General features: G+C 39.5%; 1 protein-coding gene across 2 annotated transcripts in view; it reads right to left on the bottom strand.

Moving 5' to 3' along the window:
- Positions 1 to 20,205, bottom strand: part of LOC149138156 (homogentisate phytyltransferase 1, chloroplastic-like) — a 259,467-nt gene that overhangs the window by 43,188 nt on the left and 196,074 nt on the right. The gene's annotated exons all lie outside the window — the stretch shown is intronic.

Genomic DNA, 20,205 nt, shown 5'->3' with positions numbered 1-20,205 from the left:
GCTTATGAAATGAGGATTGAACAAGAAGACGGTCCACCTAACCGAGAAGCAACATTCACATCATCTAAGAAGACCAGGAAAGACAAACAAGAATCAAAACCTAGCTCCAGTTCTTGCGAAGAAGAGGAATTATCTGATGAAGAAATGGCAAAGAGGAATAGGTAAGCTCAAGGGTAAACTTCCATTAATTTGTTTCACTTGTGGTGAAATTGGTCACTTTGCAGCTAAATGTCCTCATAAGAATTTTGTTAAAGGTCAAAAAAGATTCAACAAGCAAAATAGAAGGAAAGGCTTTAAGAAAAGTTATTTCTCTAAAGAAGACAACTCATCATCCGAAGAATAAAGTGACAATGATGAAGACAACGACACGGGAAGAGTATTATTCATGGCTAGGGACAACAGGAAGGAAGCACCTGAAGAAGAAGAAGAAGAAGAAGAGATGGACGAAATTCAATTTCTAATACAAGATCACCTGAGTTATAAAAGAGCTTAAAGTTGAGAAAGAAAATGTTGAATCTCTCAAAACCGAATTAAAGATAGCAAAAGAACATGCTGGAAGCCTCAATAAGAAGAATGAAAAATCAAAGGAAACTATTATCAGCCTTAAAATACAATTAGAAGAAGCTAGAAAAATTGAAGATTCTCTTAGAAGTGAACTTGAAGAAAGCAACAAGGCAAGGGAAGATTTAAAAGCAGAGATAGTTTATCTACGAAAGGATGTAGAGAAAAGAAGAAATGTTCAGCAAAATTTTGCAAATAACTCCATAGTATTAGATGAGCTCATCAGCAACCAAAGGGCCACACAATCACAAGACAGGATTGGGCTACAAGAAAACATTTGCAAAAAGCTCAACCTCTTCCACAACCGAAAAGGAAGGTGGAAAGAAAACTTATGCAGCAATGGCTAGAAGATCTATTGAGAACGAAAGAGGATTCCAAGCAGAACAAAAGATTCAAGATCAACAAGAAGGATCATGGAGAACAGTGTCACGAAGAAGGCCTCCCCCTCACAGGTATCAAAATGTATATCTTGGTATTTGTTGTTCATGTGGAAAATTTGGGCATAAAGTTGTAAATTGTTGAGCCTATGTTAGAAACAGAAGCAACTTTGGAAGGTCTTCCAGGAATGATTATCCCAGAAATTCGCAGGAAGATTATAAGCAAAACTACAATAGGTTTGGTCACTTAAGCAATGAAGTAGAATGCCATAAATGCAACAATTTTGGACATTTGGCTAAAGATTGCAGGATAATCATTCCTCCAAGAGAATCACAGCATAATCAAAATGATCAGGTCTAGAAGAAGAAAACTGAAAGATGCACTCTTGCCCTAAAGGCTCAAAATAAAAAGAATGTTGTTACGTTCATAGTGGTTGCTCATCACATATGACAGGAGACAAGAATAAATTTCTATCTTTGAAAGAAGGAAAAGATGTAACAATGTCTTTTCGAAATGTCATATCTGCAAATGTTATAGAAACAGGCACTGTAAAGCTTGGAAGCAAGGATGCTATAGCAAAGGATTTGCTTCTTAGTGAAAATTGTGGAGGGGCCAGAACACATGAGATCTCCAAGACCCAGAAATCATTTGGTGAAATTCCACCCGAATTGTATTTTATTAAAATAATTAATATTTTTAATGGGGTTCCTAAGTCTAAACTTAGGAAAATTAAAGTATTAATAGGTATTAATGAAAATATGGATGAGAAGCTTATAAGAGACGAGGATCAAGTCTAATTTAATCTTAGCCATTGATTAGAGATTAGATCACGGTCGTTGATTTCTCAACAGGAAAAGTATAAAGGAAGGCTTGGGGTCAGTGGGAGAACGCGCACAGAGAGAGAAGCACTTGAGCTAGTTCGAAATTCTGGCGCATGGTTTGCTGAGAATTTCAGAGTGAGTTTCTAGTGCAGAGAGGCGCAGTTCAGTAGAGAGACTTCCGCCCAAGGCCGAGAATACATAGCAAAGAGGCAGAGGAGCACCAGGGAGAGACAGTGTAGCTCCAGAAAGGGTGACGCAGAGGCTAGAGGGCTGACGCAGTCACTTAATGGCAGCGTTGGGGTTTCTGTGAGGCAAATCAGGCAGCAGTTCAGCAAATCGATTTCTGAGCCAGGAAGGCTCACTGGGAGGGTGACGCAGCTCCTAGAGGAGGGGACACAGTTCCAGTGCAGAGTTGGGAGCAGCGATCGTTGCACAGCACTTGGGACAGCGCAGTCACCTGTGGGATTTTTTCATCCAGTTGCTGGATCCGCCAAAATACCTGTCTCCGGATATAGGTACTTCTCTCAGGTTTATTCTCTGTTAGGTGAGCCGGATATGGCACCCTAGTTGTATTCAGAAATCTGCTTAATAATAAAACCCTCATATCTACTGCATCGATTTTCCCGCATTGGGTTTTTCTGGGGACGTTTAGTCCAAAAATAAGTGTGTCCTTTGCATGGTTGTCTCATTTATTTTTCAGTACTTGATTTGTATAGTGGTGTAGGCTGCAATGTATTTACATTAATATTTTCTAAAGAATTCTGAAAAATAACTTGTTAAACTAAAGAACACAAGTAGGTAATGCAAATCAGTTTACTGCAGTAGGATTTCTGGTTTGTTAGATTCAGAAATTTTCACATGGTATCAGAGCGAGCCTGCGTCAGCCTGATTGGGTGACGTTGTTGTTGTAGAGGGCAGCGTAGTGGTTACTGGGCCAGCGCAGATACTATTGAGTCTCGTTTTTCCAGTTGTCATGGCTAGAGGTGCAGCACAGATTTCATCTAGAGTTGCTGGTGGGGTGTTGATTCTGTTGGTGCAAAACAGTACCTAGTGGGGCAGAATCAAAGTAGAGGGAATCAGTTCCTCAGAAGATTTCTTGCCAAGTAATCTAGATCCAGTGTTGAGCAGCAACAAAGAGAGATCAGAGAGGGGTGGTTGGCAAAAAGATTTACATGAAGGAAATCGAAATTCAGAGAGAGCTTGATCTTTAGAGGATTTCTAGAGCCAAAGAAATCCAGATCCGAGTTTTGTTGGGGCAGCAGCGAAAGAGGGAGAAGAGAACCAGTTTGATATTCATTTGGCAGAGATGGTAGCCACATCTCCAGGAAGGAGGTGGGGTGATTTAGAGCTGTAGTTTGAAAGAACTACAGAAAAGGGCAGGATCCTTGAGGTGTTGGCATTATGATGCATGTGTTGTACTTGATGGCAACCCACTTGTAGCAGAACAACTCACTTGTATATGGTAACTAGATGAATCTACACGAGAGATATTAGGTGGGACAGAATGCATGGCAGTTGTGTTTACAGAAGTGACAAAATGCAAGGCAGTTCAAAGGAATCATTTCAGAAGTTATATGGCAAATCTCAGTGTAACAAGTCTATTCAGAGGTAACATGGCATTGGCACAGAAGAACAGGAAGATGGAACTAGGGTCTACTGATCAGAATAAAGAAGTTGAAGGAAAAGGATGGTGTAAAGCAGTTTAAGATGTATACGCAAGTCCACTTAGTCAAAACAGCGTATACACGCTAGTTCATAGAACAAAAGTAGCGTATACATATGCACGCACTTTCACAGAAGGAAAAGTGTGTATGGGATGGAAAATCAAGGTTTTGGTCCTAGGTATTGGTCATAGGTTTTTGGTCTGAGGTTTTGACCCAAGGTATTTGGTCTGAGGTATTGGTCTGAGGTAATGACAAAGGATCTAAGTATATAAGAAGGAGAAGATCAAAAGGTTAATTGCACAAGTAATGACTATCTTATGAAGTGTTAGATCAAAAGAAAATATGCATGTTATGGGTTTCTGATGCTTTGCTTGATCTAGACTAAGTATGCACCTGAGTGTTTGATGATGGATGAGATCTAATGATGGATCGGGATCATAATGACTTATCATTATGTGATCTGATAATGGATAGGCTAGATCTGATGGCTAACACACGTTTGATCCTTTGTATGTGATGATCTGGGTATGTTTGAAGTCTGGAATTGCAGCGAAGTTATAAGTATGTATTTGCAAATCTATACGCTAGTTTGCTTTGGTGAAGGTGCGTATACACGTTGGTTTGGCTCTTTCAAGTAGCGTATGCAAAAGAAAATTTTGATGTTCAAGGATGACTGATCTATCAAATCAGTGTTGCTGTTCTACTGTTGTCTGTCAATGAAGTCTTCTTAGATCTGAAAGTAAAACTGAATGCATAAAGAGTTTGTGTTTGATTGATTGATTGATTGAGTAAGAAGGGTGATCCTTGCTACTATCTGTTTAGAACTCTGTAAATTGATAGTAGATCTTCAGAATGTCACTGATTGGTACAGTTTGTGGTTCAGAGGTTTTATGATTTAGTATCTTTAGAGGTATATGCAGGTTGGGCTAAAGGAAGTTGCGTATACACGCAGGTTGGCTTCATTGAAGAAGCGTATACAGTTTGACACATGATTTTTGAGGTTACAGTTGGTTCTAGCTTTTGATGCAGTGTTCTGGGTTCAGATCTGTGTACTGGTTACAGTGATCTGTCTGTTCCAGTTGATTGGTTGAATTTGATTAAGTTTGAATGAATGGTTGATTCAGTTATGTTAGAGGTTTCAGTGATTGATTGATTCAGTTATGGTTGATTCAGAGATTGATGATTGGTTTCAGTTATGTTAGAGATTGATGATTGAGTTTCAGTGATTGGTTTTGATGGTTGTATTGCAGTGGTGATTGATTTTGAGCTTCAATGTTACTAATGGGTCCAGTGTGAAAATTTGATGAAACGTGGCCTTCATATTGTAGTATTGTGTACCAGGAGTATCTAGTGTGAAAATTTATGAAACGTGGTCCCTGGAGGATACTGAGGGTTGGAGCCTTCAGTGAGGAAGTCGAAGCTTCCTGCCAGTAGTGGCTGGTGATTTGATCAGGGGGTTGGAGCTCCCTTCTAGTAGCAGCTGGAGAATGAGTGAAGGTTGTAGCCTTTTGTAGGTTGGAGCCTACGTACTAGTAAACATATCGGCTAGTACAAGAACTAGGGGGTTGTAGCTCCCTTCCAGAAGAAGATGGAGAACGAGAGAAGGTTGTAGCCTTCTGCGGGTGGGTGCCTGCGTACTGGTATGAGTCTGCATGAGTACAAGATTGTAAACAAATTTTCTTATTATTAAAAGAAGACAGAGACGACAGCAGCAGGTTGTTTTCACCCACAATGGGTTTCCACCTTAAATCTTGGTGTTCATGTGTGTTGCTTATGTGTGATGATTTATTCTGTTATTACTGCACATGGTTACTATTTAATGTTTAATAAAGTATTGATGCACTGATTAAAGATCAACATATGATGAATTAACTGAATCATAAGTTCATTGGATATATGTTGGTTGCCTTAAGAACAATTGCGTGCACACGTGAGTTCCCTTCACTGAAGTAGCGTATATAAATCTGATTATGGAAATGAAAAAGTTATTGATTTGTAAATACTGATTCACCCCCCTCTCAGTATTATTTCCAACATGAGGTGCCCAAACTCTTGGATCCATACAGCTACAGGAGCCCTTAATGACAGTAGCAGAATGACAGGAGTCAATTGGTGCAAGGGATGATGGAGCGACAGTGGCAGAGCTAGAGTGCCAAAGTCTGAAGCGCAGTAGAGTGTTGCAGCAGTGCGGGAGGCACAGAGCAGATACAACAGCAGCGCAGTAGCATCAAAGGGTCAACACAGATTAGCAACAGAGGTAGCTTCAACGTCAAGGGGCATCCAAACTGACCAGCATGTCAGCTTTTGGGTGGCTTTTCAATTGCTTACTTCTCAGCAACTGAGTTGCAATGCAGTAGTTAGTAGTGGCAGTGCTATGGGCAGCATGATGCAGCATATTGAGAGGGAGTTGCAGTACAGATGTAGTAGTGACAGTGGCAGTGTCATGGGCAGCAGTACAGATTGCAGCAACGCAGTGGATGAGGGGCAGCAGGCCGAGCATCAGCAGCGCAGAGGACCGAGGTCGTGAATCAATGTGATACTTCTATTGGGAAGTATTGCTAGAGCACATTCCTCGCTAAGACGGAGTGTTGATTTTGGGTAGCATCGGATGTGCTCTAACTCTGAAATTTTGTGGAGAGGCTAGAACACATGAGATCTCCAAGACCCAGAAATCGTTTGGTGAAATTCCAAACAGATTGTATTTTATTAAAATAATTAATATTTTTAGTGGTGTTCCTAAGTCTAAACTTAGGAAAATTAAAATATTAATGGGTATTAACGAAAATATGGGCGAGAAGCTTATAAGAGACGAGGATCAAGTCTAATTTAATCTTAGCCGTTGATTAGAGATTAGATCACGGCCGTTGATTTCTCAACAAGAAAAGTATAAAGGAAGGCTTGGGGTCAGTTGGAGAACGCAAACAGAGAGAGCATCACTTGAGCTAGTTCGACATTCTGGGGCGTGGTTTGCTGAGAATTTCGGAGTGAGTTTCTAGGGTAGAGAGGGTTAGTTTGGCAGAGGGACTTCCATCCAAGGCCGAGAATACATAGCAGAGAGGCAGAGCAGCACCAGGGAGAGACAACACAGCTCCAGAAAGGGTGACACAAAGGCTGGAGGGCTGACGCAGTCACTTAGAGGCAGCGTTGGGGTTTCTGTGAGGCAGATCGGGCAGCAGTTCAGCAAATCGATTTCTGAGCCAAGAAGGCTCACTGGGAGGGTGACACAACTCCTAGAGGAGGTGACGCAATTCCAGTGCAGAGCTGGAAGCAGCGATCGCTGCACAGCACTGGGGACAGCACAGTCACTTGTGTTGTTTGTTCATCCAGTTGCTAGATCTGCCAAAATATCTGTCTTCGAATAGAGGTACTCTTGCTAGTTTTATTCTCTGTTGGGTGAGCAAGATATGGCACCCTAGTTGTATTCAGAAATCCGCTTAATAATAAAACCCTCATATCTGCTGCATCGGTTTTCCCACATTGGGTTTTTTCAGGGACGTTTAGTCCAAAAATAAGTGTGTCCTTTGCATGGTTGTCTCATTTATTTTTCAGTACTTGATCTGTATAGTGGTGTAGGTTGCAGTGTATTTACATTAATATTTTCTGAAGAATTCTGAAAATAACTTGTTAAACTGAAGAACGCAAGTAGGTAATGCAAATCAGTTTACTGCAGTAGGATTTTTGGTTTGTTAGATTCAGAAATTTTCACAAAAATATGAATCACAGTCTGTTGAGCGTAAGTCAAATGTGTGATCAAGGACATACAATGTTGTTTGGCTCAAAGAAATGTGAAATAAGAAAAGAGAAATCCGGCCAACTGGTGACTACTGCAATTAGAACTTCAAATGACATATACACATTAGATGAAGTTGTTAAAGGTTGTTTCTTGGCAAAAGAAGACGAGAGTTGGCTCTGGCATAGACAAATGGGACATATCAACTTTGATAACCTTGCCATAATCAACAAAAAGGAAGTTGTGAGAGAAATGTCGTTGATTTCAAAACCAACCAATGCTATATGTGAACATTGCAAGGATGGAAAATAGACAAGAGTTGAATTCAAGACAAAAGAACATCCCACATCAAAACCATTGGAATTGATACATACTGATCTATGTGGACCAATGAAGACTAAAGGACTAGACGGTGAATTGTATTTCATGTTAATGATTGATGATTATACCAGGATGACAGCAGTTAGCTTTTTGAAGAAAAAGTCTAAAGCATTTGAATGTTTCAAAATCTTCAAGGAAATGGTTGAAAATGAAACTGATTTGAAGATCAAATGTTTGCGATCAGATAACGATTGAAAATTCACATCCAAAGCATTTCAACATTTCTGTGAAAAACATGGAATAAAAAGGCAATTCTCAATAGGACACCACAACAAAATGGAGTTGTCGAAAGGAAGAATAGAATTGTAGAAGAAATGGCCAAAACAATGCTGAATGATTCAAAATTGGATAACAAATTTTGGGTTCAAGCAGTTGATACAACTGTGTATATTTTGAACAGAGGTTTGCTTAGAAGCAGTTGTGATATGACTCCATATGAACTATGGAGAGGAAGACCAACAAATGTCAAACATTTTTGAGTTTTTGGAAGCAAATGCTACATCAAAAGGGAAGATTAGAAGACAGGAAAATTTGATTCTCAAGTAGATGAAGGCATCTTTGTTGGCTATTCACGCAAAAGAAAAGCTTATAGATGTTACAATCAGAGGCTCAACCGAATAGTTGAAAGCATCAATGTAACATTTGATGAATATTGTGGCCCAAAGATTGAACAAGGAAGCTCCTCTTCAAGCAAACCAGAGATACAAGAGATGGGACTAGAAAAGGCCAAAGAGGAAGCCCCAAAGCAAGCACAATCGAATGAAGAAACAACTACCAACCAGGAAGAGACAAGAGATGAACAACAAGCACCCTCAAAGACTCCTAAAGAATGGTATCAAAAGAATCATCCTTCAAATCAGATCATTGGGGATCTCAATGAAGGCATAGGAACCAGAAGAAACCGACAACTTCGTGCACCACAACAAGCCCATCTTGCTCTCTTGGCCACATTTGAGCCAAACAACTTTGAAGAAGCCAGTCATGATGAACATTGGGTAACTACTATGAACGAAGAGTTGGATCAAATTGAGAAGAATGATACTTGGGAATTGGTTCCGCAACCTAAGGATAAAAATGTCATTGGCACAAAATGGGTTTCCAAGAACAAGCTTAATGAACAAAGCAAGGTTGGTCTGCAAAGGGTATGCACAAGTTGAAGGAATCAATTTCGAAGAGACATTTGCTCTCATTGCTAGTGTTAGCATTAGGTTTGCACCTTTCCTTAAAGGTCCAAAGGCTATATTTATCAGTTCATTATGCAAAATCATGGTTATGTAAAGGGCCTACAAAAAAATTTGTGTAAACTACTAGCCTAGGGATATGTCAAAACAAGTCAATTCACTTAATCCTAAGCTTTCCCTAAGTTTTTTGCAGCGAAATTAGCCTATCACACACCTACCACTGGTGCTACGAAATATTTTCGTAGCGCTCACTGAAAAATTTAAAAGTTAGGTTTTCGAGATGCCAACCCCATCATTTCAAGTTCCCAAGTGGTTTTTCACAAAGCCCTATCCCTTTTCATCCTTGATGTGACATCTAGCTGCATTTTGAAGCCCAAGAAAGAAGTTTAAACTCAAACCGTAAAAATGCCCAGTTTGCCCCCAGAAAATTATTTACAGTGCACAAGAAGGTTCTAGAATGGTTTGCAGCATCCGTCCAAGAGGATTCAAGGTTGTGAAAGTGTTTCCAGCGTCAGAAACCTTTGCAAGATGGGAAGATCAGGCCATGTGAAATGTTTTGAGCCTGATGGAATGTACTCTGAAGTTTATCCAGAAATGTCGGCTCTATTCTGAAATGCAGGTTGGGAATCAGTATTTCAATTCTTCAATAGACACAACCTGAGTTGGTGTCATGAATTTATATACTCTTTACGAATTAGAACCCTACAGTTTCCAGTCACTGAGGAATCCATTGCAGAGGCCACGGGTTTGCCTACTGAGGGTGAAAGATGGTTTAAAAAGCAGAGATTACAGAATGTGGACCTAAACTTTTTCTTGAAAGGGGACTGTTAGAACAAATATTGGAACATAGGAGTCCCCCAAAACATACTGAACCCTGAATGGTCTAACGCTCTCAATATTGTACAGCTCTTCTTCACCTGTGAAGGCAGGTACTCTAAAGCTTATCTATATCACATGAGGTTTTTGTGTCATTTAGCAGGTTTTAGTAAGATGAATTTGCCCTATTTTCTTCATCAAAGTTTGTTGAAGATGTCTACCAAAGCTAGAACCAGACTTGAACTGCAACCTCATGACATTTGTCATCACGGCTTGATAAAAATACTATATACTCATGATTTAAGAAAGCAGGTGCAACAGTTGAGGCAAAGAAACATGAGACACCCTGCACCCAGAAGACAAAGGAGAGGTCAAACTAAAGTTTCTGTCAAAACCCTAGTTAAGGAAACAAAGGGAGAGCCTAGTCATATCCCTGTTGAAGAGCATATTCAAAACCTTGTAAAGGAACCAGAGGTTAGGGTCTATGAGAGGAGAACAAGAAGACAGCAAAAGCTAATGCTAGAAGAAGAGGAGGCAAAGCATATAATAGCGAAGGATGAAAAACGAAACAGAAAATGGAAACAGAGGATGAAGAAATAGAAACAGAGCCTAGGGTTTACTGCAGAAAACCTCATACTCGCCCTACAAATAAACTAAGACCGAGCTTAAAGGCAAAAATAAACCCTAAGCTAAAGGAGACAACGATTGTTGATAAAGATGAAGAAACTGTGCAAGTTTCAAAGAGCAAAAAGAAGGCCACCAAACAAAGGAAAACAGAGTATGCAGGCAGAAAAGGGAAAGAAACCATAAAAGCTAGCAAAACCATGCAGAAAGCTACTAGAAGGATGACAAGAAGCCAAGATAAGTTAAGCCTCCTTGCTCAAGCTACAAAAGCTATGGAAGAATGATCAATTTACTTCATTGGCAAAGAAATATACAAAAACCTAATTTTTCTTTACAAAACCCTAATTATACCTCAGCATTTTGGCCTGCTCCATTTTAATCTTTTTGACAGTCAGTTTATTTTCAATATTTTATGCTAATATCTCAGATGGTTTTGAGGTTGAGGGAGTGCAAAGAATATGAGTCAACACAAGGAAAAAGAGCCTTAAAAGAAGCAAGCAGTTACACTAGGCAGTTGCACACTTTTAGTAGAGTTTACAGGTTCGTGTACCAGTTTTTCTACCGAGTGTTAATTTTTGCAACCATGGTCAAATTCCACTTTGGATAGCTCAGATGACAGAGCTGATGATTGCATTAGATTCCTCTTTTCGAGAGGACCAAAATCGACCTAAAGATCACTTTATTTGGACAAGCGAAAGTTGGTTTTTGAATTTATTTATTCACTCATGTATATTGGGTTAGGTCGGCCCTAAGCACATGTTAAATTGCACAGGTCAGCCTCAACCCCAAGTGGACCCTCATGAAAGCCTATAAATCGAAGAGACCTCAGGCTCATTTGGACACATTGATCAAGCCATTTTCTCTTCTCTTATTGTCTTGATTCGCACAGGTCTATCGAAGGAAAGTTCGTGCAAGGGTCCAAAATCTGAGGAGTGAAGCTCGCACTAATCTAGGGTTTTCTAATTCCTGGACACTAACACATAACTAGGCATTTTAGTCCCTGGACGTTGGCACACAGGAAAGAAAAGTTAGATCTGGAAATAGGTAAAGAGGTACTTGCTACACACGACCTATGTCTAATGAAAAGGTGCACAGGTATTTGAATACCTCAAGGTATGCATGGTATGTTGTATTTCAGCGATAACATTGGATGGCTCGATAAACCCTAAGACATGATGAGAATGTCTCTTTCTTTGATAGCTTATACATGCTTATGAAAGTGACTTGGATCTATGTTTCCTATGATGAAATGATGCACCTGGTGTTGAACATTTTGATCTTCTTGAATTCTAACAGGCTATCTAATGTTGATACATTGATACACTTGATGTTTGGCTAACATCCATCAGTTGGACATCTTGATCCTATAAAGAAGGCCAGCACCTTGACTCTAGTAAATGATACTCTTTATACTTGTCATGATGGATTTCATATAGAAGGACAGCGCATTGACTCCTATACATGAGTCCGTTGGTAATGCTTGCGATAAGCATATGGAAAGAGAGATTGACACTCTTATTGTTTTGGTAATGCTTTATTGAATGACCTAACTTGATCTCATTGATCATGATAAGCATGGTAACCTTGATGATAAATGTATAACTGTGAGATTGATATTCTAGATCTCTTACTACCTGTGGTCATGTCTTAATGGCATATGGTAAAACTGGATGCCCTCACTTGATGAAGTGACTTGATAGAAAGTGCTATTGTGTTCATAATCTTTGAGATATGATGTTGCATCTATATGTTGGTTTGAGTCTAACCTTTGATGAAAGATTGATGTCAGAATGATGATAGCCATGATAGATATGTTTATGATCTAACAGATCTGTTGTTGCTTGACTCCAGTAGAGACAGGTTGATGACATATATTCCCAGTCAGAGGGAGAATCTTCTCTCAAGATTCTTACCCTTATTACTATTTGCATTTTGTACTGTTGAAGTATGATTTATGTGCATCTAACATTATTGATCTACAGCAAAGTCTCAAATCTGAAGCTTGTACAGAAATTAGGGTTTTTGCTCCGGACGCAGGCACTGAACTGGGAAATATCATCCCTGGACGCACGCATGCTAAGGCCCAGAGAGCGTCCAGGCAGCTAAAGACGCTCCCATGCTAACCTGAAGGGAGCGTCCAGGGGTTTGACTACAGTTGACCATCATCTGAAGTTTTCTGAAGTTGTCTAAACTCTGAATCAAGGTGTCTCTAACATATTCTGCCACTGTAATCTGATTTCTAAAGTTGTTGGGTTAAATTGTTGATCACATAAAAATGAAGTATTGTGCATGAAATTGGATGGTCACTTGGAAGATGTCAGTTCCACAGATGTGTTGCAGATAGCAAGATCTGCAAGCAGGAAAAGCTTGAATGTTTGCCATAACATGAACATGCAGAATGAACTTGTGTTTGCAAGTGACCGGGACATACATATAGATATGTCACTATGTTTGTGCTACAAGAGGTTGGCATGATTTGGTTGATTGATATAGATGAGCAGTCTTTAGTGTTGTGTCATGATACTTGACAATAACTTGGAATTTTGAATTGATGATTGAGATATGTTTTGACTATAGATCTCTCTACGATAGCAAATTTGGACTTGACCTAATGACTAATGATCTGATTTGACGATTGTTGTTTTGCCCTGATGTCTATGCTTCGTGGGCATAACGACTTATGTTCGGAGAAATGATTTTATTGGCCTCCTTGTTCATAGCACAATGGTTGAGGTAATGATAGTTGTGATTCAACATGAAAATGGAACCTGCATGACTCATCCTTGGTGTATGCATTTGCACCTAGTGACAGAAATGACTTGTATTATGATTATGAGAATGACTTGATAAAGTTTGGATTGATAATGCATGGTTGATGACAACTTGTTGGCATAATAATAAATGAAGTCAAGACTTGATATGAGCTCTACCTATCACCTGGTTGAAAGAATTGATACTGTGATGTTGATGACTTTGATAATGGTTGTGATCTGGCTTCTAAACTTTGATAAGCTGACTTTGTTGATGTGATGGTACAACATTGATTTATGTAAGGCTGATTATGATGGCTTAGCAAGGCATTATGCTTAGAGCATTGCATGAAGCAAGCTCCCCGATCCAGATATGTCTATATTTGATGTAGTCAGGATGATGAGTTCCAAGGTATGGCTTTGATTTTGATTATGGTTTTGGTTTTATATCTTGATGGTCTACTCTTGACAAGTGATGAACCTCTGATGATCTAAATCAGAGGGAGATGGCTTCTAAAGCTTGAAATGATGTATCATGGCATGATGAATCGATTTCTGGAATTTGGAAAAGAAATTCTATATTACAAAGCTGAAAAGGCTTTTGAGTAATGAAAATGCAAATCCTTAAATACTCTGATTTGAAGTTCAAAGATGTTGAACTTGACATGGCATCTAACTGTTGATTGAAGCATTGATGTTTCGTTTTGAGCATCCATCTGTATATATATATATGATGTTCATAGATTGGATAAATTCATAGTTGAGTTGCTTCATTCACATAGAGTTGTCACCGAGCATCCTTTGAAATATCTGCATGAGATATTCTATTTTTGAGGATGAGATATTTCTCCTATGATATGTGACTGCATGGATGTATTGTTGTTGATAGAGATTATTGTTAAGCACATTTGGATGTTGCTTTAGTATGAGATCTGCCATGATATCTTGGATGAGAGGTCCATAGTACAATTGAGGATGAGTACGATGTTGCTAGCATGGCTAGCTGTAAGGCAAGATGAAGAAGCTCCTTCGAGAGCTGTTTGAGCATGATTTGGATATGACATGGATACATATAGATCCGATTGGCAGAAAGTCCCATATTTATAGTTGGGACCGAGATACTCTCATATATTGAGACAGTGCAGTTGTTCAAAACAAGCTCAGGCTTGTGGTTGGCACCTCCTTGAGAGGGAGGATGATTATGGTATCATTTTGTGATTTATATGATTATTTATGTTTTGACATGATATTTGATTTGATGTCCTGTATGAACAGGAAACAATTTCTATTGAGACAAGCTGATACCAGATTTGAGTATGATGAGAGCAGCGTTGATCGAGGACACTGAGCCAACTCTTCCTCCCTGTTTGAGCTCCCAGGGTGAGGAATTGAGATGGAGGGCTCTTAGGGTTGAGGGAACTCTGGACAATAGGGTATGACCCCTATCTGTTACCCATAGGGTTGAAGATGTTGCTCCCCTATCTTCATAGGGTCGGAGAATGTTGCTCCCCTGTCTGGTCTTTGTAGAGTATACCCCAGTTGGCATCATACCCACAAGCTGGGCTTGTCGGGAATACTGCTCCTCGTTTGGCCAACAAGTTGAGAGTGTACTTGGGGTGTACAACCCAAGTCGATTATGATGCAGGTGTTCTACCACATGACTATTCAGGGTCATCGATGGGAAGATCAGTAGGCAATATCATGGTTTAAGATAACCCTATGCGATTCTAGGTTGAGATTGATCTCCCTGATGTCATCCCAGGGTCGAGATGTGCTCCCCTATGTGTTTGGATATCCTATTGCTCGATATGGGATTGTAGATATATAGCTCCCCCATGAGATTCCGGGTCGAGATGTGTTCCCTGATGTGGTTCCAAGTTGAGATGTGCTCCTTGATGATATGCTCTCTAATGACAATTGATGATGATATTCCGGGTAGTAGCCCGTTGGCAGAGATTCTAGGTAGCAGCCTGATGGATAGAGGGTGGTAGCTTAAGCTCCCCTCCAGTAACAAATTCTTCTTCTTCTAGATTCAAGAATGTTCAGCATACGAGCAGGAACAATCAAGAGATAAACAGGAATAAGCAAGGGATAGATCGAGATGTACATTGATGATTTGTGATGATGAGATACTTGAGGTGGTTATTGCATGATGTCTACATGACAGAGATGTTCAGCGATGATACGTAATGACACTTGAAGACACACGAATGGCTGCATGGCATATTGATCGATGGACAGATATTGGCAGGTGGAATTCTCCCTAGTTGAGAGGGAGTGTTAATTTTTGCAACTGCAGTCAAATTCCACCTTGGACAACTCAGATGACCGAGATGATGATTGCATTAGATTCCTCTTTTCGAGAGGACCAAAATCGACCTAAAGATCACCTTATTTGGACAAGCGAAAGTTGGTTTTTGAATTTATTTATTCACTCATGTATATTGGGTTAGGTCGGCCCTAAGCACATGTTAAATTGGACAGGTTGGCCTCAACCCCAAGTGGACCCTCATGAAAGCCTATAAATAGAAGAGACCTCAAGCTCATTTGGACACATTGATCAAGCCATCTTCTCTTCTCTTATTGTCTTGGTTCGCACAGGTCTGTCGGAGGAAAGTTCACGCAAGGGTCCAAAATCTCAGGGGTGAAGCTCGCACTGATCTAGGGTTTTCTGATTCCTGGATGCTGGCACAAAACTGGGCATTTTAGTCCCTGGACGCTAGCACACAGTGGTCAAGACAGCGTCCAGAGAGCCCTAGATGCTGGCACAGAAGCCTATGGGAGCGTCCAAGGTTTCAGAGACAGATCGGGCTGTATTAGTCCCCGAACGCTCGCACAGAGTTGTCCTGAGAGCATTCGGGCTGCCATAGACGCTTGCATAGAAGCCTTATGAGAGCATCCAAGGTTTGAGGAAAATCTGGGTATGTTTGACCTCGGACGCCCTCATCCAGTTCACTTGGGAGCGTCCAGATCTGTTCCAAACGCAGTCTTCCAATTCTGCAGAGAGCGTCCAGGACTGTTATAGACGCTCACACAACTCCTCCTCCCTGCGTCCGGACTCAAGGATGAGATTTCAGTATTCCGAAGATTTCGCTCAGTGACAGCAGTGTTCAACAGTATCCAACAGTTGACTACAGTCAGTGACAGCACATTACAGCCATCAAAATGAGGGTTTTGATTATAAGCATGATTAGATCTGTTTTATGGATATCATAGTTGTTTTGTTGCATAGATGAAGTTATGGATCATTGTACTCTTTTTTGCTGAACCATTTGATGACAATCTACAAAGAAGAAGATTTGCAAGGGTTTTCCCCATAGTGGGTTTTGCCCTGATCTCGAACCAATCCTGGTGTCTCTATGTGTGCATGCTTTTCTTCTATTGTTCCTTTATGTTTTGTTGCATTGATGATGATGATGATGTTCTTTCTATATAATTACATATGCTGATGAATAATGGTGTAGATCTAAATAATGTAATGATGATATGGGGTGAACTTAATGTTTTAATGAAGAAATGCAATTATCAAAGCAAAGAACAATGTAGCCCTATGAAAAATACCAAGAGGGAATATGAGTTGCAGTTCCAGAAATGAAGCCTACAAGGGAGTGAACAGTTCTAGATCCTACAATACACAGTCAATGGTCGTTGTTCGGCCCGAATCCCTGCCGCCACCGAGACCACTGCCCTCTACGCAGTCAACCTCCACCGACGTTGTTCCATCATCCTCCCATTCGCACTGCTCCTTTCCGCTAGGCCACCCTCCATGCTTAATCACTGAATCGGTCAAACAGTGTGACCACCAATCACGTCGGGCAACGATACCTTGTGAGGAACGCCGGTTGAGTAACCCAAGCCACGATTTAATTAAAGTTCGATATATTATATACAGTTGAAGTTACGTTTATATAAAGTTCGATATATTACAAGTTACAATTTCATTAATTTATTTGATTAATTTAATTATATATATATATATATATATATATATAATATTTAATTAAAAATTGACGTAAGCAAAATGAAGAAAATTGGTACCAATGACCAGTCACATTTATCAAAAAAATGACGTGAGAAAAGTGAATAAAATTGTTCGAGATTAAGGTGAAGGAAACTGTCAATAATAAGCTTTGAGGACAACTTTTGAAGGAAGGGGCAATGTTACGAATATAAATTATATAAAATAGAATAAATATAAATAAATGTAAATAATAAATAATCAAAATAATGATTATCTTAAATAGTCATTAGTTAATTGAAAAGGCATGTCTAAAAGACATGCCCAATCATGAAAGGACACTTGCCTAGGTATATAAGCACGGCCTCATTGTAACATTCAATATCCTTGTACATTTCATATATATTAATAAAATATTATTTACAAATGCATTTGTGTATTTTACATTTAAAGCTACGTTGCAGGAAACGCCACTTTTAGTGGCGTACCAATACCCGGGACGGCCCGAAACGTCGAAACGGGCTTGAAACGTCGTTGAAACATCGTCGGTCACATTGTATAGCGTTTCGCAATTTCGAAACATTGAACGGTACGGCCGACGACATTTTGGCCACAACAGGCCGAGTTTCAGCGGCCAAAAAGAAAGATAAACTTTTTTTGGGGCCTTTTTCAGCCATCTCAACTTGTGGAAAGAGGGCATGAGCCCCATCTAACACCAAAACACACTAATAAGATAAATTTTATGTGGATGTTAGCTAAATTTAATAAAAAAATTACAAATGGATTCTCTAGAAGATGAGAAGAAAGCCTTTCAGAGGATATTTCCAGCTTCTTTACAAACTGATGTAAGGCAAGAATTTCTCTGTTTTGTTGCTGGATTAGAGGATTTTGCAGACATATCAGCGTTGGATGAGAGGAGGACCATGGACCCAGTTAAGTGGTGGACTTGTCATGGGGCAAGTGGTGTTCATTTGCAAAGTCTTGCCACTTGTATTCTATCACAAGTGGCAAGCTCTTCATCAGCAGAACGGAATTGGAGAACCTATAGTTTCATTCATAGTGTGAAGTGCAACAGGTTAGGATCGCAGAAGGCAGAGGACCTTGTATATTGAATTCAAGCCTACAACTCGTGTCTCGTAAGGGTGAAGAATATACAAGTGGACCTCATAAAGAATGGGATGTGGATGCAGAATGTCCAGATTTAGAGCTCTCTCTTTCTGCTCTTGATATTTGTGCCTGTGGTGATGCAAGTGCATCTGGAAGCACTAGTAGAGTTGCCTCTTCTGCTAAGCAAGCATCTTGTTTTATCTTTGTTGATGAAAATGGGGAGTTTTATTAGTAATGATACGTTAATGTAGCCATGATTGTCTTTAGTTCATGTTTTATTTCAGTTTTAGCACATATAAAGGCTGATTTTGGAGTTTTGGATGTAAAGCCTCATATATAAAGGCCAATTTTGGATATTTGCATCATGTAATCATCTGTTGGAGTTAATATAAATTTGGATTTCCTTCTAAAATGTCATTTATATGTCTCATTCTTTCTTTTCTTGCAAAATAATGTGTTATAATTTATTTAATATTGACTATTTATAATATGTATATATATATGACGTTTCGGTCGCATTTCGGGTCGTCCCCATTTTGGAAACTTCTAGACGTTTCACTGTTTCGTGCAACTTAGATTTAAAGTCAACAAGCTACAAGTCTTGTTGCTTCACAATTACCCTCTTCCATCTATGGAACAGATTCTTCAAACAGTTTCAAGTTCTGAAATGTTCTCTCTGCTAAAATGATTTTTTGGTTACAATTAAGACTTAGTCTCTAAACCGGATAGATTAAAAATAACTTTTAGAACTAAGTGGGGCACATTCACATATAGGCACATGCCATTTGGACTAGTAAACGGGGCTACCTTTCAGCGAGCAATGGACATAGCATTCAAAAGACTAATTTGGCAAAGTGTGGTCATGTATCTTGATGACGTAACGATGTTTTCCAAAAGGCACTTAGACCATCTGTGCCGTCTTAAACAATTTTTTTAGCGTTGTTGTAAATGCGGGATATCACTCAACCCCAAGAAAAGCATCTTTGCAATCTCTGAAGGGAATCTCTTGGGGCATATCATCTCTAAGAACATAATCACCGTTGATCTAGAAAGAGTGAAGGCAATCACGCAGATTCCATATCCCAATGGAAAAAATTCTATGCAATCTTTCTTGGGGAAAATTAACTTTGTTTGAAAGTTCATATCCAACTTTGCGCAAATTGTAAAACCATTATAGGATATGATCAAGAAGAATGCTACATTCAAATGGAATCAAGAAGAGAAAGAGGCCATCACAAAATTCAAAGAAGCTAATGTTGTGGCCCCCACCTTGTATAGTCTCGATTTTAAAAAGGAATTCATGCTATATACTTTTGCATCTGATTGATCTCTTGCGGCGGTGTTGACACAAAAGGACGAGCAAGGAAACAAACAACTAATATTTTTCATGAGCACTGATATGCAACGATCTGAATTAAATATCCCAACATCGATAAACAGGCCTATGCAATTTATGAAGTAGTGAAACACTTCAAACCTTATATCCTGAAAAGTCATGTCAACATAATAGTTCACCATCTTGCGGTTAGAATGCTATTCGTGCAAAAGGAATTGGGAGAATGACGAAGCAACTGGATGACTTCACTGTAGGAATATGACCTTGACTTCAAAACAACACATACTATTAAGGGTCATGGACTGTGTAAACTAGTTGCAGAAGCTTTGAACCCAAGAACAAAAGACAATGAAGATTGGGATAATGAGATCGAGATGTACAATTTTGATCCTGCGCCTAAGTCAACCATAGAACCATCTCGGTATAATGAGCTAAGGCAATATTTGGAACACGATACTTTACCTTCTAATTTATCTGCAAAACATAAGCACACAATTAGACTCAAGTCCCCCTAGTATCAGTTGAAAAATGGCATTATGTTCAAAAGACATCACAATGGAGTCTTATTGCGCTGCTTAGAATCATCAGAAGCAGATAAAGTTCTAATTAAACTTCATGATGGGTCGGTTGGAGGTCATTTTGTCGATGACTCTACTGCACACAAAATTATTCGGGTGGGAATTACTATCCCACTCCATTCAGAGATGCACATGCTCACGCCAAAAAAATCCATATATGCCAAAAGTGTGTCGAAAGGTAGAAAAGAGTAGATGCTCCATTTCAACTATTCAAAGTTGAAGAATCGTTTTAGCAATGGGGTCTAGAATCTAGATGTCATCGGTGAAATTTTCCCACATTTATCCAAACAACACAGATATATTCTTACAACTACGGATTA

This window comes from Pinus tabuliformis, chromosome X, assembly GCF_031772625.1.
Source record: "Pinus tabuliformis cultivar Carrire ecotype Pingquan chromosome X, CPIR1, whole genome shotgun sequence".
Lineage (NCBI taxonomy): Eukaryota > Viridiplantae > Streptophyta > Pinopsida > Pinales > Pinaceae > Pinus > Pinus tabuliformis.
This window is presented reverse-complemented; position numbering and strand designations above follow the sequence as displayed.